The sequence below is a fragment of the Pseudopipra pipra genome, chromosome 6, assembly GCF_036250125.1.
Source record: "Pseudopipra pipra isolate bDixPip1 chromosome 6, bDixPip1.hap1, whole genome shotgun sequence".
NCBI lineage: Eukaryota > Metazoa > Chordata > Aves > Passeriformes > Pipridae > Pseudopipra > Pseudopipra pipra.
Window position 1 is genome coordinate 18,967,438 of NC_087554.1, and position 26,543 is coordinate 18,993,980.

At 48.6% G+C, this 26,543-nt stretch overlaps 1 protein-coding gene across 4 annotated transcripts in view; it reads right to left on the minus strand.

Moving 5' to 3' along the window:
• Positions 1–26,543, minus strand: part of LOC135415659 (ras association domain-containing protein 7-like) — a 48,425-nt gene that overhangs the window by 17,175 nt on the left and 4,707 nt on the right. Inside the window, exon 1 of one of the 4 annotated variants that reach the window (XM_064657683.1) lies at positions 19,316–19,970. The exons of 1 other annotated variant lie outside the window; for it this stretch is intronic. The gene's annotated coding sequence lies outside the window, so the exon portion shown is untranslated. Of the gene's footprint in view, positions 1–2,609; positions 2,749–19,315; positions 19,971–26,543 lie in introns of those variants that run through there. 2 more of the 4 variants (XM_064657682.1, XM_064657688.1) reach the window with 2 other exon arrangements.

Below are 26,543 nucleotides of genomic sequence, written 5' to 3' on the forward strand. Positions count from 1 at the left end.
ATCATGGCCTCCCAGCCAGGGAGGATTAACCCCTTGTCTGGGTTTGGTCCCAAAAAATCACCCCTACAACACATGGAGAAGCAACAGAACATGGGCTTGGGTCCATTCCAAGCCACCACTGGAGGTTTTTCATATAGCAGAAGACACAAGGCAGGACAGAGAGACACTGAAAAACATAGATGAGATGAACCAGTGCAGTTCAGATGGTAGCAGAGGCACTCAAGTAATATTTCCTAGCAGCACATGGTGATGGTGAAGGCAAGCACAATACAAATCTCCACTACGGAGGTGGACAACGCACACATTGTCAGAGCACACCAGCTCCCACCAACCCCATTTAACATCCAAAATTCTTCAGCACAGAAGCTCCTCCATTTGTTCGGGGCAGTAAATCCCTGTATCTTCAGCAATTACACCACCCTACCTTTTTTGGTCAAGTCATATTTCCAAGAGCAGGGAAGCCAGGATGATTCAGGCTGGCTGCTGCTGCACCACTCTGGCCAGCCGCCACCCAAAGGTTTGGTCAAGCCTGGCAAGCTCCCCAGCACCCTCACTGGGGCCTGCGGGTATCCAAAGCTACAGAGTAGCTGAGCATAGCCATAACTCACTTTTTTAAGCATAAGGGGGAAAAAAATATTTAGAATAAATTAAACTTAGTTTTTAAGTTGTTTTATTATCTCAGGGTGAGACAGTTGCTCAGGTCCCCCTCTTCAAGCCCTGGGTAGAATTAATTCCTATGTCTCTCTTGCACTCATTTGCAAAGAGTTTTGTATTTTAGAGCAACTGCCACCCCTTTGCTAGGAAATTTCAGAGTGCAGGACCTCCAGACCGGCACCCACAGCGCTGCAAGCTGTGCTCCCTGGCCTCCCAGCTTTCTATGAAATGGTGGAAAAAAAGCTTTAGGAAGATGTAAGCACTTGTGTGAGCTTTTTGATTTCTATGCCATTTCCTTCAAGAGGGTGTGGGGAAGCCAGCGGAGCTATGTGGAGAGGGAAGCTAGGCACCATGCTCAGGCTCTCCCAGCAGATAACTGGGATACAGGAGGATTCCTGGCATTCCAGCGGCACCAGCGGAAGGTAAGAATGTCCATCCTTCCCCATAACCCCTTCCTGAGCAGACATCACCAGCACTGACTGATAAGGCAGGCAAGCAGCATTTGGAAACGTTCCCACTCCTACCCACTGCACATACAGCATGTGCACACGCATTTGTTCTCTTTTCCCTAAAAGGGCTGCAATTCCTGCTGCATGAGGAGTGTAACCCCACACAGCTGCCTCTCGAGGTGAGCTGACAGGTGTGTGTAGCATCACTGTCCCATCCCGGCGGGATCCAGCGCCCTGCCATTTGACGGCAGAGCTCTGGCATTCGTGCTCCCACACGTTCCCGGGGCCCAGTGCCTGCCTGGCAAGTCTTGGCAGAGCACCAGGCCAGGGCCCGCCAGCGTGCCGTTAACACCAGCATCCCTGAGAGGTGGCCCTCGCTCACTGCGAGGAGCAGACAAAGCTTCTGTCCTGCTTCCCAGAGCACTTCTCACTCATTTCCACTTGTTTCTCCCTAATTTCTCCTGAAATCAGCCACCCTGAGGGGAGTGCCAGGGGTTGTGCTGGAGGCAGCCCCTCTGAGTGAAGGGGTGCACGGCTCTGACCTCTCCTTCTGCACGAATACCACACTCTTAACACACATTTGGGTTTCTAACCTGCAGTTACAAAGTGCTGTTGCAGGGCAGGGAAAAACCAGGGAGAGAAGTTTGGTATCCCGTCCCCCCTCCCTCCTCCTCCCCGCAGCAGGCCACAAGTGGAGTTACGAAACAACCTGCCAACCTGCCGGCAGAGTTCACAGAAGGCATCAGAAGTATGCAGCTGAAGTCTGGCTCTTATCGAGGAATTTAACCCTTCTCCTCGGGGAGACGGAGACGTCTCTGGACGGAGGAAGGACGGGCAGCTTTGTCCCAGGGATGCAGATGGCGAGGGGAGGAGGCTCACGGCATGGACTGCTGAGACCCCACGCCGCCTCGGCTGCTCCTCCGCTGGGGGCTCTGGCCAGCGTTTTCCGCGCTAAGTGGGGCCGCGATGCTGCTCCTCCGAGTGCGGCCTGGGTGGCCCATGCCGGTGGCCAGAGCTGCTGGGGATGCCCGTGCCAGCGCCCGGCTCCCCGAGCAGGTGGGAGGCAAAACCACCCGGCGCTTGACTGACCGAGACACGACCGGCGCGGCACCAGGCAGGTGGCGCTGGGGCTCGGGGGCTCTCCAGCGCCGAAAGCCGCTCCCAGTCAGCCCAGCCTCGGCTCTCGTTACGGGATCCGGGGTTCCTGCGGCGCCCTGCCCCAAGCCAGCCCCTCGCCGCCCCCGCTCCAGTTTGCAGCCCCGGGGGATTGTCCCCCTCTCCCGTGGGCCCTGCCAGGCGGTAAGGCGCCGGCTGCCCCGGAGACAGCTCTCCCCGCGGAGACCCGTGTCCAGCGGCCCCGCCGCAGCCGCAGCCCCCTCCCCGGGGCCGCTCCCGGAGGGGCCGGCCCGGCTGCGGCAGGGCAGGGCCGCGCCCCGGTGCTGCAAAGCAGCGGCGGCCACTGGCCGGGAGGCCCGGCCCGGCCCCACGGCGCCGGTGCGCACTCACCTGCCGCCGGCCCGGCCACGGCTCAGCAGCTGCAGCTCCGGCTCCTCTCCTGGGCGGCGGCGGCCGCCCCGCTCCGGTCCCGCCGCTCCGCTCCGCAGCGCGGAGCCGCGGAAACCTGCGGCCCGCCCCTGCCGCGCCCCGCCTCGACAGCCCCGCCCCGCCAGGTGAGCCCCGCCCCCGCCAGGTGAGCCCCGCCCCCGCCAGGTGAGCCCCGCCCCGCCCTCTGCGTCCCAAACTCACACCGCGGCCTCCGCTGTTTTAAAAAAAAACAAATCTGAAATTCTCCTTAAAAAAAAAAGTCTTAAATTCTTCTTAAAAGAGCACTGAATCAACAACCTTAAATTCTTCTTTCTTAAAAAAGTCATAAATCCTCTCTAAAACCAAACCAAAACAAACTAAAATTCTCCTTTTAAAATAAAGTCTTAAATTCTCCTGCTTGTTTTTTTAAAGAGCTCATAAATTCTGCTTTTGTCCCCCTAAAGTCTTAAATCCTCTATTAAAAAAGCCCTCTTAAACAAAGCTTTTAAAAATATTAAATTCTCCTTTTATTTAAAAAACTTATTAAATTATCTTTTCTTAAAAAGTCTGAAAACATTATCATGGTTTTTAAAAGAAGTCTTAAAATCTTCTTTCTTAAAAACAAACCAAGGAAAATCTCACTGTACTTCTCTATCCCTGACTCCTGGCCCCCCTCCCATGGGGCCATATGGGCGGGCTCATTCCTGGCTGGAAGCGCTCAGCCTGTTTGACAGCAGGGCCCAGAGCTCCACCTGTCCTGGCAGGTCCCCAAGCAGAACAGAGGAAACAACCCCTTTTCAGAGAGGAAGAGCTTGGCCTGGCCCAGGAGGGGGGTGCAGCCCTTGTGCCCTATGCCCTTCAGCCGGCCAGGGGCTTAGAACACCCTAAAACCACAGCAAGACGATAGGAGGGAGACAGGTTCAGCCGGTTTTGGAAGAAGAAGGTGCCTGCTGCTGTGCTGGAGACTTTGGAAATTTCTCACCTCCTCCCTCTATCTGCTTTTCTAGCTCCCAAAAAACCCACCTGAAAGCTTCCCCTGCCTGGCACACCAATACTCTTCCTCCACAGCCCACTAAGCAATGGGGATGGCTGTGATGGCATCAGCCTCAGCATCCCATCCTGGTGGTCTCTATTGGCAAAGGTGCTCCAGCAATGCTCGTGCTGGTGCAACCCCAGTGCCAAGCATCACCCACAGTGAAGCACACACACAGTTATGTTTATATTTCTTTATCCAGAATCTCTTGTGAAACGTCCTACCACTCATGAGGAAGGATGACCCAGCCATCAGACCACGGATCCTGAGATGACCACTTCAAAACAGATCTCAGGGTTGCTGCTCCATCACAAAATGTGTGTTAATTTTAACTGATAGTCAGAAAGTCCCCATCTCATGTGGACCTTATGATATCCGTATCTAAGGTTTTGGATATCCTTAACTATTCTCTTCTCCACATCCAAGCTGCTGGGATTAGGAGGTGATGCAACACACAGGTATGTAGCTGTCACTCGGCAGCTTTAATTGGGTTTTTAAATGAAGTTTTCTGTTGTTCTGACATATTCCTCATAATTATGATCTCCTAAAATCAGATAATACATCTGGCACTCCATAACACAGGCCATGCCCTGGAGACCGTACAGCGCAGGAGGAACAAAGATCCATAAAAGAAAACAACAAAAGCTGTTCTCAGGAGATACATATCTTATTTATTAGCTTGGATACTCTTCTGAGATCCTAATTAGACACATACTGAGGAGAGGTTCATTTGCCACTAGTGAGGATGATTGTCTTTCCTTTAATAAAAAGATTTTGTGTTTTAAATCTTTCTGTCTTTTACAGGTTGTAAAAATATTGGAAAATCCTTTTCACTTGTAAAGGTAAAGCTAATACTGTGGAAAATAATCTTCTACCTCTGCACCCACGCCTTCATGATCCCTTGATCCCCCACCCTACTGAGAGTTTTCCACACCTTCCATTAACCGAGATGGATGAAAGCATCCAGGCTATAGTTTCACAATGGTGAGCTCCTCCAGCCTGGCTCACGGACCACCTTCTCCATCCATTGCACTGTCTCAGTGCATCCACTGTCTGGATTTATTCCTAAAGGTCCTGTGATGTTGAGGCCATCTTCAGGGACTGACCAAGGAATAGTGACTGAACTGATTTCTAGGTTTGGTCTCACTGGTTCCTTGCTGGGTTTTCCAAAGGTTTGTCTTAGAGTTTTGAAAAGTCACATGGTTCTTGTACACTGTGTAGCCAGGCTGCTTCTGGGAGGAGAGCAATGCTGTCTCAGCATCTTGAGCAGCTGAATCATAACCAAGCAGGTCCTTTGGTCTCTCCAGCAGCAGATGAGATAGCAACCCTATCTGAGTTTCCCCAAAGAAAATGATACTGTCTTGCTGCTCTCCTTAGAAGCACAAAAAGTGTCCTTGCTCTGATGCTTCCTAAGATACAGAATACGTTTGCACAAAAAGCCCCTCATGAGTACAAATGCAGTGTGTGCAAGGAGAAGGTCACCTTTCAGTGACCAGCTATAGCCTCTCTTAGCAGAGCTTATCTCCCTTGAGACAGCCATCCAAGCCAGCTCAAACACAGCAGTGTTAACCTGTGCATAGTCAGCACGGGCAATAAGGGGAAAAGGGGTATTTGAGGCACTGGGATCTGCAGAGCTCTTGGGTTTCGGCTTTAGGCACAAAACCAAAACCCTCTGAGCTGTTGTTGGGAGGGGAGAGTAGAGGAAAGCTTCTTTTTTAGGCCCATCTCTAAAAGGAAAGAGTGAGAAGCCAGATTTTCAGAGGCGTCTCCACAGGAGCTGGATGCAGTCAGCATAATGGCTGTCAAACCTTCCTGCCAACCTGAGGGTTGTCTGTTATTTTGTCATCTCCCAGCAGGCACCAGAGGCAAGAGCTGCAGTCCCCCTCCTTCTGAGGCACAAGGGCTACATGGCCCCCATGGTGCTTTCCTCTCCTTCTCCCCTTCCCATGGACTCCTTAAGGCCTTGGGAATGTGGCTCCAGATCCTGTGAGCCTCAGGAGATTTTTCAGTCACTATCCTTTCCTGACACAGCCACAACATTTCATGTGCCTCAGGGAAATTACTCAGTGCATCCCTTGCCTGCCTGAGCATACAGAAGGGCATGTTTATCCCAGATGAGTTTTCCTCTCAAATAAAGACAACCACCCCCAAAATGCCAGCCTTTCCAGCAAAGTCCTGGCACCAGGAGAGAAAAGTGGCCGGTACCATATGGCATATTGACTTTCAGCAGACACCCTCTACCTCAAGAGCCGTAATTCAAAGCTAGAAGAGAGGACCTATATATATGTACATATAAATAATATGTATAAATAATACATATAATTACATCTATATGAAAATAGATAAAAATATTTATATATATACAGGAGTACTGCCTCCCATTGCTCAACATATATTTTTAGCAGTGTTAGGAAGTGCCCATTGACTCTTTCAGTACTCTTAGGACTCTGGGAAATTTGGAGGGTATGAAGTTTTCCCAGGTTTCTTCAGAAGGTCAACCTGCAGTTGATTTTCTGGCAAGGGTTTTATTATGCAACCATACACTGTTTCGGTAAGAAACAGAAGATGCTGCCTCAAATTTAACAAAAACACTTCTCTGGAAGAATTTTTTTCTCTGTTTCTAGGACAACAAGAGACATGAGAAAGAAAAGATGCTGCAGCATCACAGGAATGCCGAATCGGGGCTCAGCATCACAGAGCCACTGCAGCTGACTGCCAGTGTACTACAGACCATACCCCATCATTTCCACCTGCAGCCCTGCTTGGGTTAGGGCTTGGAGGAAAGAGAGACTTTGGTCTGGTTGGTAGACTAGCTGTTCTCCTTCAAAGGCAGGCCTCTTGGCCTCTGAAACTTGATATATTTCTTGTCCTCCTGCTTTATTCAAAGGAGCATTAATTCTGCTTCTGCAGCAGGCCTGGAAAATTTGCTGAGCACTTGTCTCCTGTGACTGCAATACAAATGGTGATGCTCAACAGCAGCCTGTAGGATTGCGGTCTGAGACAGTAAACTTTTTGGCTACATTGGTCTTATGTATTTGAATTGCCCTGTGTAGGCAAACATCCCCTTTCCAAAAGCACTGACAGCCACTGCAAGGGCTGCATGTGTCTCTCTGCTTTCCACACCTGGGGTGGTGGGAGCTGTGAAGGGAGATGACCTGCGAACGGTCTCATGAAAAGTGGTGTCCAGCACATTCACAGTACAAGACGAATATGAGCCAAGCGGAAAGGCATTGTAAAAACCCACGACAGAGTCAGAGCCAGAAATCTCAGGTCCCTACATCCTCCAGAAACCTGCACTGCCTTGGCTTTGCTAGAATGGCTCTTGCAAAAGGTCCAAACCAGCAAAATCCAGCTCCAAAGTGGAAGTGAATAACTCAAAATGTGGGGCAGAGCTCTCGCCCCTTTTGCAATAAAAAGTAGAAAAAAAGGGATTTAATTAGGTTGGAGCTCTTGCATTCCCATCCAGCATCCTTAGGGGAGAGTATGGTGGGGTCATTACAACCTCATTGCCATTCCCCACTTCAACAGTGAGTTGAGCTGTGTGACACCAGGAATAGGGGAGGAAGAAGTAGCTGAAACAAAGTTGGATAGGAGTGAGAGAGAGAAAATGGACAGGAGAAACAGAAAGGGGAAAGGGCAACACTGTCAGGAGAAGAAAGGATGCCCAGAGCACATCCCACAAGATTTTATTTCCCATCCAGCTGCTGGACAGAATTCTGAAGACCTGCCTTTAGCCTAGGAAATAGCCTCATTAATTATGGCTGTTGAGTATGGGAATGCAACAGCTCTTCACCATTCTGCTGCTCAGGGAGCCTGTGACCCAAGCCGTTCAGGTTTCCCAAGCATTTAGCAGTGTGGTCATGCTAATTTAGTTCGGTTTTTCAACTGAACTTGCAGGGAAAAGTCCTCTTCTTCCCAGAGGCATTGAAAGTTTTGACCTCCTGACCCTCCCTTTTACTAGGAGGTTCAAAAGCAGCATTGCAGCTGTTAAAGTTTTTCTTCATGCCTCAGTGATTCTCTGATGGGGGACCAAGCCGGTGTTTATCTAGGCTTGACCTCTCTTCTTTGAGCCCAGAGATGTCTCTTTCATTCAGTGCTACAGGCAGGGCAGTGCTGGAAACCTCCCTGCCTTGCTATTCACTCCCTCCCTGTGTGCAAATGCACCAGTACCCGTTACTAATCCATCCCCCACCAGGAGCTGGGATTCCCGGCACTGATCCTATTTGTCCATCATGCTGCAGATTCATTTACCTTTAATCCACCATGACTTGTCTATGAAACACAACCCTCCTGCTCTGATGCTGGCATCCATTTGGCTTCCAAAAGTCAACAGTTGGTGTCTGAAAAAAAAAAAATAACCTCCTGCCTAGCAGGCCACTACTGGCCTCACATGGACCTCCAGCGTCTTGTCCTCCCCTCCACTGCCAAGGCTCGTTATTTGGAGAGGACATCCTCCACTTAATTTACCTCTTTGTCACACACCGTATCTGTGACAGGCTCCCTCTTTCTTAAGGACCAAGATCCACCAAAGCACATGAGAACAGATTTAAGGTCAAGCATCTTGTTTCAGGATGTTGCTCACACGTCACATCCCCTATCTGAGACCTTGGAGAGGGATGGCCTGATTCATTACTGTTGTATCCTGGATATTTACTCACAGCAGCCTGATTTTCAAGCTGACAGGGCAGTGCCTTCTGCTTTGGACAGGTGCCACCAGCTCATCTCAGTGCTGAAGCATTAGGTTAGGATGCAAAGTGAGGTGTGAGAAGGCGGGAGAGGAAACCTCTCTGAACTGCTAGTCTGTAGAGCTGTGGGATTAACCACATGCACACCAACAGATTAGGGTCATTAACGTAGTCATTAAAAAAGGGAGAGTCCTACTGTGAATAATGACAGGTGCTTCACACTGGCAGGTGCCTGGTCCCTGTGGTGGAGGCTTGAAGGTGATGAGATAGACATGAGTGTTGTAGACATCTCCAAGGCAGGAGCAGCTCTTACCCTTTTTACGGCTCTCCTGCCACCTGAAAATAGTGGTAAGCACAGAAACATGCATGGGTGAGGGGCTGAATTACCCTGGATTGTGCTCCCAATGTCCACACTGCAGAGCCATCTGCAGAAAGATGCCTGTGGTAGAAGCTGGGGTAAGGGTCTGCACCATAGGCCCCTGCATCCCTGCTCAGTTGTTATCTCTTTAGGTGAGCTCAGCTTCCCTAGCTGCAAAGTTGGGATAATGTTTAGTTTGCTTCTAGGGGTGTGGAGGAACAATTAATTAATGTTTATGAAATGCTTTCAGATCCCTAAACAAGAGGGGTGAGATAAGCAGTGAGGATTCATGAGGTAGGTGCAAAGCGTTATGATGAATTATTGGAATTCAAAGGTAAATTACTGTTATTGCTGCCTAATAAGCAGACATAGCCATTAGCCTCCGACAATCTGATTTCTAACGCTGTTAGCTCCTTTCCCCCTCCTTCTTCTCAGCAAGATTGTGGTTTCATCTTTGCTACTTACACCCAGTTGACTGTAAGAACCCAGTAAGTCGTGGGCTGACCCACCTGGCCCATCTTCTGGTGGGAAGGAGAAGCATGGTGCAGCCAGCCCTGGTGCCAGTGTGGATGAGACCTGCAGCAGGGCAGCTTGCACCACTGTCAGGAGCTTTTCACCAGGGAAGGCATCTGGGGGAGGCAGATCACTCTTCCCTGGCAATGGGGAGCGTCTCCAGAAGCAGTTTCCCATCCAGCTTCAACCAGCAAGCTTGCTTCTTCAAACCCTGTGGTTTCAGGAGATGTGAGTGCCCAGATGCAATCCCACCCCTCAGGTGGGCTGGGGAACATGCCTTTTTGCATGCCCCTAGCCCAGCCTTTGCTTAGAAAGGCTTAAATCCCAGGAAAGATCTTGCACTGGTGAAAGGTAGGAGTGCACAAGGGCAGTGACACAGGGAACAGGCACAGGGGAGCTCAGAACTGCTCTGAGCTGAAAACAGTCTTTAGGCAGTTTGGCCATCTTTGCCTGGAAACCAAAGTGAACCTGACCTGCTTTAAACCAGTGTGAGTAATGTGAATCCCAGCCTGGCATAAGCAGGTTTTTCTGGTTCTTGCTGCAGCTTTTCCCCCTCCTTCCCTGCCTGGGCTCCCAGTTTCATGCTGGAAGGGCACCCGAGCCTGGCACAGTTTCCATCCTTTGGGACACCTTTTCCTGCTCCCTACCCATGCCATTCCCATTGATCCCTAATTGCTTTTCCAACAACATGCCTCAGTAGCCACCTGCCAGTCTGTGCTCTCAGAATCCCCCACATTACACACAGCCAGTCCCTCATCTCCAGCCTCACAGCCCTCTCACATCACCAAAACTGGAGGTTCTCTCCCATGCCTTGCTCTGCTGTGGCTGCTGGTGCCAGGTGTCAGAGCACAGCACAGACTCACACCAGCTCTGCATCTTGGTAGTGCCAAGTGGGGACCTTGCGCAGAAACAAGGAGGGTTCCAAGCCTGGATTGCTTTGGATACTGACTTGGACATCCAAGTCCACCTCTCAACACAAGCTTGCAAAGGACAGGCAAGTTCTATAGTTTCTAATTGTCCTAAAATATTTTTATACGCAAAATCTTTTTTTTAAATTTTTTTTTTTATTTTTCCCTGGCTAACACTAGGGTTATGTATTAAGACCCCAGTTCAGCGAGATAGTTAAATCTGGGCTGGAACCCAATACTAAAGACATAAACCCCTGCAGGATTTAATCCTGGGTTTCAGTCCTGTTGAGCCAAAGCTCTTTGGTGAACAGGGATGAAGGCCTAAAATCACTCCAGTTCCTCTGTGTCTCCCTGGAAATTCCAGTCTGGTGGGAAAGCAGCCAAGCAGCTGTCTCTTTTAAAAGTACAATGATGATAACAATTGTTATCCTTAGTTGATTAAGTCCTAAGTGGTTCCTATATGCACCTGAAACACACAAATAACAATACCTAAACAAAGAGGAGCAGAGATTTTTTTCCTCTTTGACAAAATTTCACAGTCTGTCTTTTAATTTTAAAGATAAATTGTTAATATCTTCAAGGGACTGCTTCTTGTTAGCTATTGATTTTACATGAAGATATTTGGTCTCCATGTCCAGAGTACAGAAGTAGATTAGGCCATGTCAACTGGAATTCACTTGGGGAGCCAAATAGAAAACAGATTTTATTACCTGCTCTGCTAAGAATAAATAGTACCTGATGCCTACGTAGTATCACTGTATTCTTAACCCAAGTTTTTCTAGTAACTACACGAATCATGCAAATAAAGTTGCTTTTCCATTTGTATGTTAGCAGCATGACTGAAACAGAAATATCATCCAACAGATGCACATTCAGCATGTATCTTCCTTTCTATTGGGAAGTCAGTAAATTGGCTTTTGCTTCCATAATGCTGAGCTCTTGGCAATTTCTGAGCACACCCGTACTCAGCACACAGCAGGCAGCTCTAATAACAGGCGACCTAAGCAAAAAGGAGGATTTAGACTGCCCTCCTTGCTCACCAACATTTTCCACCTCTTAATAGTCAATATTTGCCTTCAGGCTGTGGGTTAGTTAAAGAAGTCAGGGCAGCCCAGCACCAGTAAGGCTCTGCAAGTGGTGTTCTTCTCCCGCACACTGAGCGAACCAGCATGGTCCCAAAACACACACAACAACCCTGGGAAGGACATGGCACAGCACATGTACTCCCCTCCCAATGGCTCTCTGGAGGGTCCTGGTTTTTTATACCAAGCATCCCCCCTCTTCTCGCCAGGCATAGGAAATATGCCTGGCTACCATTCAGAGAGAGTGGAATACAACTGAGAAGCCAGACACTTTAGACAGGATGAAGCCTGGACTGTACTGCCCTCAACAAGTGGGAGTTTTAGAAAATACCACCTTTGTGAAACCAGAGAGAGAAGACAATACAGAGTGTGGCATGGGCAATGAAATATGTATGTACCTAGGACCTCATCCAGCCCTCTCCCGACACTGTACCTCTTGCCTTTGCATTCAAGGGGCACTGGATCTCATCCAAAAAAGATGCAAGGGAACAAATGTAGCCCTGGCAACCCCACCAAGGACCGGGAGGAACAAAGAGGACCTCCGGGCTGAACTTGTTTCCATTTTTAATCCTTATCTATACCCATCACCCCCATGCATGGAAAGAGGCTTCTCAGCTGTATAGATTTGCATTGCTATGGGAGTTTGAAGTGATAAAACATTTGGCCTGCCTATTCAAAAACAATTAGTGATTCAAAGCAGTCTGAGATGTCTTAAAGGGGCCTGGTTTTCAAAGAGACAGGTGCTCTGAGCTGACTTTAGGGGAAAATTGATTTTTTTAGAAAAAAGAAGTCATGGGCTGCTTGAAAATACAGTTCCTTCAAGCCTTAGTAGTGAAAAATAAATATTGTACAAAAAAATCCAGTTTAGGCTGGTAAAATCTATGAAGAGGTGGGAAGAAAAGGCTTGATTTACAGTGCTGGTAGAAGTACTGTTTATCTATCTACTGAACACATATAATTTATATTTTCATGTTACAGGTTTCCCCTCCACCACCACGAGTAATGCAGGCAGAGCCATCTCCCACTAAGGCTGCTACCCCAGCATCCCTGTCCCAACACAACATCAGCACCGAGCCAGACTTTCTCCCCCAGATCTCCATTCAGGAGAGGATGTATTTTTTGAGCATTGTTGCTCTTGGACTTTTAAATCTACCTAGGCAAAAGAGCAGCTTACCAGCCTTTAATCTGACTGCAGGGACGAGCACATCCTTGCTGCCACTGTTGCAGGGCAAACCCAGGGAAGAAATGAGACCTGCACCACAACTGTTACAGTCTCTGAGAGAATGAAAAGCCCTGGAAAGGCAGCCTGGGGATGACTACTCTCTGGGTCTCTGAGAAAAGGCAGGAAAATTCATGCCAAGAATGAGTTTGCCTGTGCAGAGACACCAGGGCAGGACAAGCTGGTATATAAATGTCCAGTGCAGAGGAGTGTCCACTCTCCCCCAAAGGAGTTGTTCTGTGGTGCCCTCCCCACGCAGCTCCTTTTCTCCTTCTATCAGTAGGAGATATAAAGAGGCTCCTGCAACAGGCAACTGAGGCTTTTGCTTGATGCTGTGGAGGCTCCAGCTTCTCTCTATCCCCATGCTGTCTAGTCATGCTGACACAACTACTGAATTGTTGGGTTAGGGGGAAAAAGGGAGAAGGAAGAGATTTCTGACTTCCATCTGGAGGCATTTTCTCCTCCCCACTATGCTGTGTACAGCACCAGGGCTCCCTGCAAAAGCATCCCAGTCAGCCAAAGTTGTTTCCACTGCACGTGCCACATTGCCCGGGGGCTGCTGCTGGGGCTTTGCCAGGCAGAAATAAGCAGAAGACTGAAGGAAAGGGTAGGGCTCAGATAAAAAAAAAAAAGAGGATTTCTTCCAGAGACCACTTAAAAGCTAATAGGGCAGAGGGCCACAGCTGGCAGGGGATGCATTTTAAACTGCTTCTTAATCTGAGAGCAGATATATCCATCACCATCTCTAACATCTGTCTGGCAAGCTGGATGGATGGGGGCAATAATCTCTGAGGCTGTTCCATGCAGACTAACTAAGAGGGAAACTAGGCAGCAGATAAATTCACCACCCATCAGGGGTTTCCAAGGCAAAGCACTGGCTGTGAGCAGGTGCTGCTCAGCCCTGGTGAGCGATGGAGGAACACTCCCAGGTGGTGCAGATATCTCCCTTTCCCCACAGAGCTGCAGGAATCAAATGCTCACCGGGGAAAAATGCCCTCCACTACATGCAGCTCTGCAGGGCTTAAAGAGCGTCTTAGCTGCTCAGCTCCAGAGCTAGTGTTCTGTAATTCAATATAAGCCTCCAACTGAGATCAGGGCATGCAACGTGCACTTGCACACATATGGGGACATCTCCTACCCCAGCAGCTTTCATGCTGGAGAAGACTATTAAAAGGAGAGAGAAATAATATTTCTTCCTATCTACCAAACGTAAAATGAAATTATGAGATCCAGCTTAAAACCAAAATAAACAGCACGCAGATATCAGTCTGCACTTTTAGGCACTTACATGTCTTCTTTCAACAGATCCCGATTGATTTTTGCCCAAGCTATAAAGCATCAAAGGCAGAGGCGCAAATTGCAGCTGCTTTCCCTGGTCCCAGGCTGCTAAACCTGCACTTCTCTGCCATACTTGGCCAAAACAAGGGGCCAGAACTACAAACCTATTCCAGGTGCTCTTCAGAGTTGCTATACCTGCAAGAATAACCTAGATTTTAGGCAAGGTCATGAGCACGTGTGAAATGCAAAAACTAGCAGTAAGACAAGAACCATGGGTGTTGTGGAAGGGGCCCAAGACACCTGTCTGGGGCTGTTCTCCAAAGGTCCATCAGCCTTCATGGTGTCTGCTGCGTTTCTTGTCTCCTCAACAGCAGCTGTTTGTGTGGATATCTCACTTTTCTTACCACATACACATGCAGCATCAGGTTTTAACTCCCGCTGTTGCAAAGACACCTTAGAAATGTGACCCTGAAATGCTGCAAAGGTTCAGAAAGTAAAGCATACTCACAATTTACTTATTCAATCTTAAACTTTGGGGCTGTGCTGCTTTTTGAGTTGACAAATTGGTGTGGTTCAAATAGAGTACTAAAGTGCCAGAGGTTATCCCCCAAATCAGGTGTCAGAAAGGATAAATGGAGTCTAATGGCAGCTACAGGAAGGACTTCCCTAGATCTTATGGGACCCTCAAAGTCATCTAGCAATCACCTGGAACAACTCACCAGACAAGAAGAAAGAAGAGGCATAGCTGAACCAGTAGGTCTGGAGGTGGTCCAGAAGACCATTTTCAACCCACTGCTGGCACCCACCACTCATTCCCTCCCAAAGGAAATTTACAGCCACTCTGGTTCACTTGTGTGACAAGTTTTTCTTCCCCTACCTCTGCTCAGGTGTGACTATATCATCTGCTTTTCAGCCAAGAGGATGCTTCACACTGAAGGGATCCAGAGACAAGCCTTGTAATTAGGAGGTGGGTGCCACCCACCAGTTAATCCCTCCTCCTTCCTCATTGAGCCTGGGAAATATGTAGCCAGGTTTGTTTATATTGCCCATACAACTTATCATTTGTTCATACTGCTTTCTGTCTTCAAAGCACTTCAGAAGGAGTTTTGCAAGCTTCTCCCCAGCCCTCATGTGACAAAGGATTTGGAAAGGGGATGGAAGGGGAGCAGAGAAAAGGAAAGGTAAATAATTTGCCCAAGGACAAAGAGAGTTGGCAGTAGAGCCAGGATCAACACCCAACAGCTCCAGCCTCTGAATCTCGTGCTCTGATCTCTGCCTGTACCTCACTATCTTCAGGTTCAAAGATATTGTATTGGTAGGGCTTATGGTATTGTGTAGCTCAGTGATCATCTTGGTACCAGAGAGCAGGTTTCAAGGGATTTCCTTCAGCCCAGCACTCCTGTGATCAGAGCCACTGGACCTAGTGGTCCTGGACCAATGATTAAACTAAAGAATTTCAAACATCTGGCAGTGGTCAGTAAAACCACAATCAACATGTTTCCCTTATCAGCACCAGAGGAACGACAGAGGAAAGGATTCATCCATGACCTCGCATTCAAGCTGATATTTTGGACTGGTTAAAGCAGGCAGTGGTGGGCCAACAGCTGCACTTTCCCCTCCACCATGCCTGCACTGCTTTTGGTGCAGAGAACTAGATCAAGGACTTGTCCAGCTGTAGAAAATCCCCAAGGGAGAAAATGTTGTGCTTTTTTTTTTTTTTCTTACGCCAGACCAGTGCCTCTGCATCAGGCAGCTGGGTAAATGCTCATGCCAACAAACAAGGTGGAGCAGTGAGTGCTTGGATCAGGCTGGGGAAGGAGAACAGTTTAAACCACTTTTCCCATCACTAACCATAACAGTAGAGCAGCTCCAGGCGTGTCAATGGAACTACAGCAACCTGGACCAGCACTATCATTTCTATCAGCCAGTACCTGGAAACATCTGGCCCACTTGCCCAAAATTCTTAATATATTGATAACCCTGCCACAGCTTTACTGTTGGTACTGACTTGCTAAGCCCCTTAAATCATTGCTGGGGCAAGAGCAGACTCTCTCCTGGGTTGTCCTGGGCCCACATATTACTTATTTTTTCCCCATCACTGGAACAATCTTGTACTGGAATTTGTTTTGCTGCAATTTTTCTCTCTTGCTACAGAGGGAAAGGAAAGCTCAATAATTTGGAGAGAAAAGACATACTCCCCATCTTTGTCTCTTAATCATGAGACAAAATGAAAAGGTTCGAGCAGATAAAGAGCCACTCAACCAGAGCATTCCTGGTACCAGACCAACCTGGTGAGCTCGAACCTTGGGTAAGGTGAGAGCACCACTATCAGCCCCTTGGCCCTGCTGGGAGAGCCTGCCATTTGCTCTCCTTCTGGCAATGCGTGTCAAGGTTCTGCCCCTTACTTTGCTTTCACCCTCTCAGCTGTAAAATAGATGTAAGGCATCTTTCCCAAAGCCCTCCAGGACCTGATGATGAAGACTCCAGAAGCATTAGAGGACTCTAGCGTCACCACTGCTTTGGGGATTACTCCTTTCTGGGGTAGGAGAGGGTGGCAATTATAGGGATCATGTCTTCAGCCCTCTCCTGCATGAGAGGGGAGGGCAAAGCAATTTTGGCTTTTCCACTGATGGGTATGCAGGGCAAACAAACACAAAGTGCCAAGGCTGGAGATCGCAGGCACTGGGGGTGATGCAGCACCTGAGATAGCCTCCGACACTAGGACTAAGTGAGGACTGCCAGCTCCATGTACGTGCAGGCTGAGTAATATCCTGAGGAGCCCAAACACACATGGAGATGGCTGGGACTTGAGAAATCTTGCCCAAGGGCCATGGGGCTCTAGCAAGTGACCACACAAACTTCTGTAGATCCCACATTCATTAAAAGTAAAATTAATGTCTCCCCTTAATAACCTCATTAATGATGTCTGCTCTCCTAGGAACCAGGATTGCTCGAACCTCATGTCTATGGATGAAATCTGAGCTTATGCTGAAGCCTTCTGGTGAGTGAGCTTTGCTGGGGTCCCTCTGCTACAAGGACTCTCTGGGATCTAACAGAGATTTGGTCTACGCCAGGCATTTCTAGGGACAGTGAGTATGTCTTTCTCTTTCCTCCTTTCAAGACTCATTTTCAGGACACTTTTAGGTGTCCTGAAGCAGAGCATCTCTACTACTTAAGTGTTTAAAGGGTATGAAGAGAAGGAAGGAGCACAGATTGACAGGCACGTGTCCTACCATGAGTGTCTTTTCTTTAAGAAACTGACAGGAAAGAAAACAGACCAAGCTTTATTTTTCTTGGTATGGAGAAGGGATAATTTCCTGTTCATGATTCAGTGCTGTCATACGGAGACAATGACCGTCCTTTATACTCCTCACAGCTTTGTCTTTAAAACACCGCTCATGACAGCACACCTCTCCAGGTAAGGTGCAATTACCTGGGAGTTCACTAGCTCACCACTAGCAATTACCCAACTGCCCTGTGTCCCATCAACACACCCTAATCACCACATCATCACTACAGCCTTAAGACTGGTGGCTCCTACAGTAAATACCATCATTAAGCATCTGGGAGTGAATTTACTACCAGCCATGGAGTGGTTACTTGCTGGGGTCACTGCAAACATGCAAACTGAACAGAAGGATTGTTATAAAATATGATCCCACTCAAATAAAAGCAGATGCTATTAGCAAGGAACAGGCACTGTTGATTCCATAAAATACCAGGAAAGACAAGTTATTTAATGACTATCTGGGAAAGTCCTGCTTCAGTGGGGCTAACACTCCCAGTCATAAACTCCCTAGGCAGAATGCTTGGGGACATACAGAGTGAGCTGAATTTGTTCCTTTTTATGGCCTGCAAGGTGTGGGTATGCTTTCCCCTCTCTTGGGTTTCAGAATGACATTACTGTTCATGGGTTTAATAAGGCTTGAAGAATGTACTTGCCTTAACCCTTCAGAGAAACAAGGCTTATTTGAACTAATTGGAGCAGGGAGAGCTGCTGGTCCAAGTAGGAGTATCACCCAGTCTCAAATTGCTAAATTTTAAAAACTGGCTCTAAAACATGATTGTTGAAAAAAAAGAATGAAAATACCCAATCAGTTTAATTCATCTTTAGGCTTCTGAATTTTCAGGTTCATTTAGGTCAAACCTCCTCTTACTACATGGGACAGATGTTTTTTCTTAACTTTTATTTAGATATAAAAAGCATCACTGAATCTCATAGACCTGGTACGTGGGTTTTCCAGGCAAAGCCTATACTGCTGTAAGTCCATCACCCCAGAATTATAAACCTTGGCAACACTGCATTATGCAGGATTTTTTTTTAACTGACAATTTGTGTTGCATATTCCCACTTAAACAGTGAAAAATGATCTATGTAACAGGCATGACCCTTTCCCTTTCTCTAATCCCCCCACAGTCCTGGGATAGGCTGACTGTGCTAATCTTACACCTCCAGGTCATCAGTGAGAATCCAGGTCAGCAACAAAACACTGCCAGCAAAACCCTTTCTGCTCATTTTGTGATGTCCCTCTGCCTTTCCCTAACACCAGGATCTTGAGGAACTGCTCTTCTGCTACAAGCATGACAACAAGTCTTCTTGTGCCTTTGGCACTGTGGGTAAGAATTGCTCAGGCAGCCCTCAGCCCTGTGCCCTGATAAAGAACACAAGCTGTGATCTCAAAGGTCTTGGCATTGTTGCCCCACTCGTGGCACCAAGACCTTTCTGAGTTGGGGTGCTGCTTTTCAGTGTGTGCCACTGAATCCACACAGGACACCAGCCCTTCCACAAGCTCACCACCCACCACCGGAGCCAGGAAGCTCCTCTGGGATGGATGTTACCCTGTGGAGGTGCTCCCTCGTTTAGGACAGCTTGGACCTGCTCTGTCATTAATGGCTGGCACATCTTTCACATCTTTTTACATGTTTGTCTCTGCTAGTTTTGACAGGTGCAAAACGGGCTGTGGTGAGTGCTGCCTCCCCGTGCCGGCAAGCGCCCTCCCCCAGCAAGCTTCTTACATCTCTGCTCCCATCTCCCAAGTAGAGGAAAAAGCCTTTTCTTTACAGCACACCCCCACAATGCTCCTCGCTTCCCTACACACAATTGAGCCCTGGAGGGCCCTTCCCTCCTCACCCTCCCCCCGGCTCCAGAGGAATGGACAGCTATCAGCAGGAAAAGCTTTAATTCCAATTTAAAGCCACCTTCTTCTAGCACAGCTCGTAGTCTTGGCTGCCCTGCAGGGCTTTCGTGAGTTTGGTTAATCAGGCGAACCCAAATTTACCCAAAATCACCTGCTCCGTCCTCTTGGGGCAAGAGAGCTGCCTACAAACTGTCTGAAGGCTGCTTGACTCCTTCCTCCCTGCACAGCTTCTACCCAAGCATCCCTCCCACAAAATCACTTTCAAGACCCCCAAAATCCCGGTGATTTCCCTTGCCCTACTCCCACTCAAAACAAGCTCCTGCACTGCCGTGTCTGTAGACGGGAGCACAGGTGCCGGCTGAGCGACGTGTAGAGTCAGTGCCGCCGTCGGCCACCTGACACCCACACTGAGTGAAACTCATCCCACCTCCAAAGCTGGGGCCGGGGCATGGCCCGGGACCGCGCAGAGGGTACCTGGAGGAGGGCCGGGGGCCCTCCGCGCTGCTCCTCGCCGTCGATGCCTGCCTTTCTCCAGCACCCGCCGCGCTCCCGGAGCCGAGTGGGGACGGGAAAGTCTGGCTCCTCTGCTTCTCGTTGCCAGGACACCTTGGCGTTCAAACCTGAGCTGGGACCAATCAGCCCCGGGGCCGGGGAGCACCAGCCTCACGTCATCCTCCCCTGGCGTTGATTTGAGCGAAAAAGCGTGACAGCGGTCACACAGCCCGTGGGGAGCTGCCTTTGTGCGGGTGGGCTCTGCCCCCACCCCTGCCGCTTGCTGGAAGCCTCTTCTGTCAGGCTGCGGAAAACAAAAGAGCCGCGAAGAAGGGAAAGGAAAAGAGAATTTCTTCCGACTGCCAAAATTGATTTCGAAAGCCTGGGCTCTTCTGGATGTCCTCGTTCTTCACCTCCCGGCTCCAGCCTAGACCCCGGGGGTCACCTCATCAGGGAGAGCCAGCGCCTGGGTCACTTCATTCAGGGAGCGATGGAGCTTCCCCAGAACTGGTAGTGTGCTCCTTGTCCCCCAGTGTGGCTGCTTCCACCTGACTGGCTCTGCCCCAGACTGTGCAGCATTGGTGCAGACCCACAGACTCACAGTTCCAGGGATGCTTTCTGGCTTGGCTGCAGTTGCAGGGGCATTTTTTCTCCCAGCCAGCCCCTGCAAGATGTTTTTTACAGAGGCCAAAACTGCAGCCCTAAGTGCCCCGTGAGCACAGGGCACGTCAAAACACAATGCAAACAGTCCATCTTTTGTTAAGGAAACTTTCCTGTCTGATCATTCGGGAGGCACTTTGGCTGTCCCAGTCCCAAACTTGAGTGCCTCCCGAATGATCAGACAGGAAAGTTTTCTTAACACCTTGGTGCTGGCTTCTCGGCTCAAACAGGTGCAGCTGCTGCCAAGGTGCAAACCTGAGTGAAAGATGCAGCCTTGTTTCCTGTGGTGCCAGTGATGAGAACCAGGCGATGAGAACCAGTGATGAGAGCCAGTGCATTTTGCCTGCCCACAGCTGAAGAGGGTTAGACCCACCAGGCTCCTTCCCAAGGTGGGTAGGTCCAGGTGCCCAGGTACAAACTGAAGAGAGACTTCCACATCACCTTGGTGGTGGAGATAGTGGGATGGACAACAGGGATCCAGATATCTTGGCAGAGCTTCTTCCTTTGAGCCGTTTAGACTCTCCAACCCAGGCATCTATGTGGATCTCCTTCCTGCTCACGGTTCAAAGTCATAGCATAACATCCTTCATGCCCAGAGCAGATGCTGAGCCTCTGGGATAAGTGTACTGGGTTTCTCTAACCCTGTTGCCTGTAATTTATTCTCCCCACCAGAAGACAACTGAGGTTTTGCCTGCTCCCAAGAGAAGATGACCTGAAGTGTGGTCTGAGCATGCTGGAGGGTGGAACCATAGGATCAACTCCATGTGGTGCTGTGCCTGACTCACTCTCTATTATACCACCTCCCAACCACTCATTTCACTTCATTAATTAGCTACGCCGCCGAGGTGCAATTCACTCCCGTGGCCTGCGCTTGGGCTGCTTTCCTTGTCACCCTGTGCCAGCAACAATTAATGAATCCAGGCTGGCTCCTTACCCCACTCTGCTCTGCAGGTGGATGCGAATGAGCTGTGGCAGCCTTTTCCCTGTGGATCCACATCTTTCCTGTACAGCACCAGGCACCCAGACTGCCTTCCTCACCTTTGGGCTTAATTCAGCACCTCTTGAATGAGGTATGATTTAATTAAGGACACTGTTTCTGCAGAAGATGGCCCATGTGAGGCTGTAAAGGACTTTAACTCATTAACTTTCTGGACATACCTACAGTTAATTTGTGGTGACTTTATGCAGTAGACAAGCACACAGGGAGGTGTCCATGTGGCTCTGAGGTTGCTCTGCTCATCCTTAGCACCGAGCCTCCAGTAGTGCTGGTCAGACCACGGTTACAGACGTCCCTTGTTTGGCTCAGATATCAGATTTCTCCATTGACTCAATGAAGGAGGAGAAGGCAAATGACAATCACAGAAAGTGATGGGATGGATTTCACCCCCTCATTAGTTCCATCACCCCAATTACAGAGCTTGGGGAGGATGTCAGCTGTCAAGCAGGGATACAGCCCCACCACCACACACAAAGCAGGAGGGTGAAAACATTGACATTTCTGGCAGCTTTCCTGAAGAGAACAGACAACATCTCAAGAGATCAGGTGCATATCAGCATGGAGCTGGGGGATATGAAAGGATATCCCTACCAGTGCTGTTAGTGCTTTTAAAAGCAAGTTAGGAGGGCTGAACAAGGCAGCAAGACCTGGCTGTCTGGGCACTGCTGTGGTGCAGCAACACACAGCAGTGAGCTGCAGTGCTGCCCCCAGGAGAAAGGCAAACAGCAGTCCTGGCCATCATGGGGCTTGGGGATGAGGCTGTCAGAAATACTGAGCTGAGGTGGTACCAGCTTTTCTGTGTTGGAGAAAGAGCCATTTTCTGCACTTCTTGCATATGATTTAGAAGCATTCCCCTTTATCCTCAACCCATTCTGTCCTCACCTGAGCCAGGAGTGAACTTCTAGCCCCTCCCGGACTCACCATCTTTTATCTCAGGCTTTAATGCAGGCAGCTAATCTTGGGTCCCAGTCACCTGGGGAGATTTTCAATCAGGGGAAAAAACACACTTGAGAGTGATTTCTCTCTTAAGAGACTGACTCAGCCCCTGGAAGTGCCATCTCCCTCCTCCACACAGGCAGGAGCCAGGTATAATCAGGCATAGTCTCGTGTTAGATGGGAGAGGAATCCTGCCTCCAGACAAAATCAAAGGTGTGAGATACCAAAATAATCCAGAGGGCATGGGCCTCACTCCTTAGCTAGGAGTCATCCCCCAACCAGCCCCATGCATTTTGTCCAGGCATGGGCAGCATTGGTGTATTGGATAAGTGAGCTCAGCTCCCTCCTCCAAGACTCACCAGCTCCTTCAAGAACTGGAGATACTGCCACTGCCAGCATGGGGAGGGAGCACAAGATCCCCTTTTGCACAGCTCTCTTGCAGCCAAGCTGTCAGAAAAGCTGTTGTGTCACGGACAATGGACATCCATGCAGACAGCTTGGATGTCTGACCATGGAACCTTTGAAAGTATTATAGTGGAAGAGGGTCTCAGCAGAAACCTCCTCTACCATGTCACTATGAGTGTCATAATGCAACGAGGCTACAAGATAGCAACAAAACATGCCAAACTAACCCAGTGGTGGGGCAGAGTGGACTCAACCAGTCAACCATTGGAGACAGAAAGGGGGTGGTCTTTTCCAAGGACCAATGGCTCGGTTTTGCCCTTTAATGCTTCTCCAAGCAAGATCTGCTCTGCCTGTCATTGGTGCAGGTGTCCCTTCCAGAGCCACCCAACATCACAGGCACTGATGCAGTGGCACATGGGATAAGACCCTAGTGGGATGCAGCAGAACAGTGTGATTTCCCTTCAAGCAGTTATTTGTTTGTGAGCTCCCCAAAATCCCCAGCTAGCCAACACCAGAGCTGGTGAGAAATAAACCCGTTGTTTCTGGAGGGGCTGGAAGAGGGCCCAGCAAGTATTGATTCAATTCTTCATTCAGTGCATGTTTGAGTGAAGCAATTCAGAACTGTTCCATCAATTCAAACTTGCGTAATAATATTAGCCACAAAACTCAGGAACTTGGTCCATCTTTCCTAGCAGATCCATTATTCTGAATCACTCCCTGAGTAACGACAATAAAATGATCTTGGCCTGATACATCAAAGCCAAAACCCCTAAAAGTCTAAGAGACAAAGTTTTCATTATCACCTTTTCCTGGACAAGAATACCCTACGGGAACGTTCCCCATCTCCCTCTTACCTTGAATAAATAATATTGTAAAAGAAGTATAAGAATAAAGTAAAATTTAGAAAATATATTCTTGATAAGCACATCTTAAAAAAAACAAAAGAAAAAAAAAAGAGAAAATGTGCAACCCCCTTTTAGCACTCAGAGCAACCAGAGCCAAGGAAAACAGCAGGGCTGAAGAGGAAGATTGTATGGGCACTGCCAGGGTGGGAACAGACTACAGGGAGGGAACTGTGACCCCCACTTTTCCACATGTACACTTCACCCTTACAGTAGTCTTAACTTGAAGTTACATATTTTCAATTCAATAATACCTCTAAAAAACCTATGTCCATCTCTGCTCTCCCCACATCACCTGCTCTCAGGTGATCATCTCTTCTAACCCATACTTTTGGTTTAGCCTATATATTCCTTGGACAAACTCCTCTAAGGTGGCAATCTCCTCTCCCCATTCTCCCTGAAGGGTTTTCCTTTACCATTAGATTTATTTTGTCACATGCCCAGCAGGAACTGAAATGAGGGCAAACAAGTGTATTCATTCACGTCTCTGTCTCCATATTATATCTGTCTCACAGGTAAGATGCAAACCCTGCTGTGAATAACAGCTTTAACCATGGCAACACACTCCAGCAACACAAACATAAAGGCACTGAGGTTGTAAAAAGGCTGGAAAAAAGAATGAAAGGAGGAGAGGGACCAGGTCCATCAAGGCCTGTCAAGAGCCAGGCACCTGGACCTGGGTTGAGCAGCCAGGTATTAGGGGTGGTACCTCTTCTCCCCCTTTTTTCTCCCTTTGTACTCACATCTCAGCATCTTGCTAAGCGGAGGTCTTATTCCATCACCTCTGCCACCACTGGGCTTGACTGACCCGGCATAGAGCTTATTTCCTTCTGCCCCAAGTTGTAATAAAGGCACATTACAATTGAAGATCCTGGCTGCTTGAAAATTACAGACATCCATCACTGTGTGGCCTGATGGAAAAACCAGACCAGTGGTGAGATGCCATCATCTCAGCTCCATCTTCCTCCTGTGTGATGAGCTAGCCACATGGCTCAGGCTATAAAAGCCAACAGCCCCTTCTTTCATTATGGGGTACCCAAGCCCCTTTCATGTTAGACACCGGCATCATCTTGCTGTGCTCATAGGACAGCTTCAAGGGTACTTGCTGGCTGAAGAAATCAAAGCACTGATTTACTCATGGAGAGGACAGAGATCATTGTTGGTATGGAAGAAAGAGAGATTTTAGCTGTTCAGAAAGCACCTGCAATGCAATCAGGTTATTCCTGGCATGCTTGAAGCCTCCAGTGAAGACCCTGGCAGCATTACATGAGGCGCTGCACGGGCAAGGCCCTGTCCCACTGAGCTTGCAGGGCAAAGGAGCAAGATTGATGAGAGGTGGAAGAAAGCGTGTTTTATGAATTCCATTCTCCAAAGAAGATGAAGAGCAAGGGTTAAGTGGCCCTCCCACAATCAGCCCAGATGCCCACAGCAGTGTCAGAAGTGGACACAGCCCCACTGCTGTTTCACCTCCCTTGTGGCTGCTAATATTCTTAAGACACAGCCAGAAATACAGGACTGCCACCTGGTCTGGGTGGACTGGTCTCTCTCCTCTGAGCAGGGAAGTGAATCTGGACAAAGCAGCAGCCTTTTGCTATCCACAGATGAAATGTCATAATTTTTTGATGATTTTGACTCTACAGTGACCTCAGACCTCCTTTTAAAGGGTGATGTGGGTTGTTTTGCTTATTCTTGGTTAAAATCCAACAAGCCTTTGCAGCCTGCAAAGAGCGAAGGAGATGGTGATGAGGCACACTGTCCACAGACAGTGAGACTGGAGGTGACACCCGTGGCTTAGGAAAGCTGTACCCATGCAAATCAGAGAGAGGAGGAAAATTGGAGTGGCATGGGGAGAGGAGCACCCACAAGGGTAACTGGTTAGTGAGGAAGAGAGGTGCTGAAGGGTTAAAGGGTTTTAGTGAAAGCACAGAAGAGACTAAATGGATCGGAGAGTGAAAATCCAATTAGGAGATCTAACAGGAAGAAGCCAAGCCCTGAAACAATAAAGATAATAGTTTTAGATGCCAAAGAAAAGATTAGAGTGAGAGCAGATTTGTGGTGGGGCCAAGAGGAAGGAGAAATTGTAGCAAAAAACCCAAAAAAAATATAAAGAATTATTATTCGTCAAGACAGATTCTCACTACAGTCTCACCTACAGCAAAGTTCATCTTGGGACCCACACTGTGCAGCTGGTTCTCACTTTTATAATCGACTGAATGCCTTCAAAGAAGTTTGAAGTTCCAGTTTGAGCCCCTCACTTTCTTGTTGGCATGAAAGAAGCCAGAAGAGAATTGACCACACTGAGGTTTGTTTGCTTTCTTTGCTCTTACATGTTGTTTTGTAAATACATTTTACCTGGGGTAAAAGCAAAGAGGAGGAGCTGGTACAGCTTCAAATGTGTCCCCTTCAGGTCTCAGGGGGGCTCTCACCTACAGTCCCTTACACAGCATGGGGTCTCTGCAGGAAAAACAAGGAGATTAAACACTGGGAGCATGGCTTTGCAGTCAGGAGACAGGAAACAGTCCAATGCTCAATGAAACACTCAGATGAGACTTCTACCCTTCCAGAGGAGAAAGAGTCCTGGATCAAAAAAAAAAAACCAAAACAAAACCAAAATCCCAAGCTGGTTATGCATGGTATGCTGTGCCAATTACTTAAGCAAGCAGGATCACAGGAGCTGGCACAGCCTGTGGCCAAGAAACATCAGCATCTGGAGGGAGCAAGAGCTGTGGGGCAGGCATGCTTGCCAAGCCACTGCACTGACCTGTGCCCCAAAAGGCACCTCTTTGAAGCCTCAAACCCCAAATGTAATAGGGCAATATGGAGAATGGGATGAAGGAGGATCAAAGGTCTGGGGGAGCCTCCCTGCAAGCAAGGACTCGTGCATGCCAGGCCTTCTCAGTCTGGAAAAGACATGGTTGAAGAGGTTATGGTAGCGGGCCATGAAGTCATGCATGGCCCAGAGAAGGCTGATAAAGATTAGTCTTGCCGCCTTCTCCCAGTGCAAAAACCGGCGCTGATTTCAAAGCATGAAGGTTCTCATGTGATGGGGGTCAGACCTGGGGATCTCTTTGCCCAAGGATGCTGTTGGCTGTAAGCATTTGCACAGGTTCAACACAAGACTGGACAAGTTGGTGGGGGAAAAAAGCCATTTGGATTAATAAATATAGACACGTGCTGTTTAGGAAGCCTAGGGGATTGTGCTCTTGACCTGTGTTAGTAGCAAATGGTGAGGGGACATATGGGCCACACTCTACCCATTTAGACCTCACTCCTGGAGGCGATGGCAAGGGGTGAGAATTGAGGGAATGCT